The 1145-nt window shown below is 37.5% G+C and overlaps 1 pseudogene; it reads right to left on the reverse strand.

Moving 5' to 3' along the window:
* Positions 1-333: 333 nt before the first annotated feature.
* Positions 334-835, reverse strand: LOC132122836 (olfactory receptor 4L1-like; annotated as a pseudogene).
* Positions 836-1145: the final 310 nt, after the last annotated feature.

A 1145-nucleotide genomic window follows, 5' to 3' on the forward strand; every position in this document is an offset into this window, starting at 1 on the left:
TCTGAAGAAGGTGGAATCTTTGAATTATTTCTTTATTGGCGATTGTTCAATCGCTTTTTTTTCCCGACCTTCCTGCACTGCTGGGGTACTCATAGTTGGCTAGGTAAAGTATGGTTAAAAATTTGCTGACAGAATACAATTTCTGACAAAGTGAGCAGAGTGAAGGACTATGCATGCATTACTGCCGAATGGTTACGTGATCTCAATTTACATCATTTTGAAGGTATTTTCATGGAATGTGAAAATAATTATTATAATTTATTTTTAAAATGCTCATTGTGGCTCATTTTGCCAGCACAGGTCACAAATGTCTGGCTTTATTTTAACTCCCAGTTAAAAACAGTGATCAATTATATTTCCACAAAATGACAGTTTTTCTGCTAAAGAGACCATGGTGACCATCAGAAATCCATTTCTGATTAATGGCAGAAAAACAAACTTTGAAAAGTTAGTCATTTCCATGTATTTATGATAATGAAGAGGTTTGCATATTGCAAAGTAACGATCCATTGCCATCCAAAAAAGCAAAGTAGACTGAAATGCTCCAACAAAATGAATGCCAAACATTTGTATCAAACAACCAGTTAGAGAAATCCCACTCCAATTGAATAAAAAGCTAAGAAGCATGTTAGATACAAAAAATATTGGCAAGATCAAGTCTAAAACTGCCATAACACCTATTAATACATACATAGGAGAATGCAGAGACTTGAGAGAGATTTGATTAAATATATGAGAAAGGCATAAATAAAAAGGGCCTCCATTCTCTTAGGCTGTAGAAACCAATCAGTCTGAAGTCTGTGAATGAAATATTCCCTGCAGGAATATCATTCATACTGAATTTGTCGGGTCTCGGGGCTAATCACCTGTCTTTTTGGTGTGGGTGTGTGTGTGTTGGGATGGTTTGACAGCTCACCACGTCTGCCTGTTTGTTTTCCCCGCCTCCCTTGTTTCCCCGTTGTTAACCTTAATTGCTCGCCACCTGTTCTCTATGTCCTTCTAATTTTTTCCCCTTTATTATTCCCTGTGTTTCTCTGTCTATTGTCAGACTGTTGTTATTCATACCAATAGCTCCGATCATCTAGCAGCTCTTTGTACTCACCTTGTCGTGTCTTGTCCTCAGGCTCCAGTGTGTTTAGTTGATT

Source organism: Carassius carassius, chromosome 41 (assembly GCF_963082965.1).
Source record: "Carassius carassius chromosome 41, fCarCar2.1, whole genome shotgun sequence".
In the NCBI taxonomy this organism is placed as follows: Eukaryota; Metazoa; Chordata; class Actinopteri; order Cypriniformes; family Cyprinidae; genus Carassius; species Carassius carassius.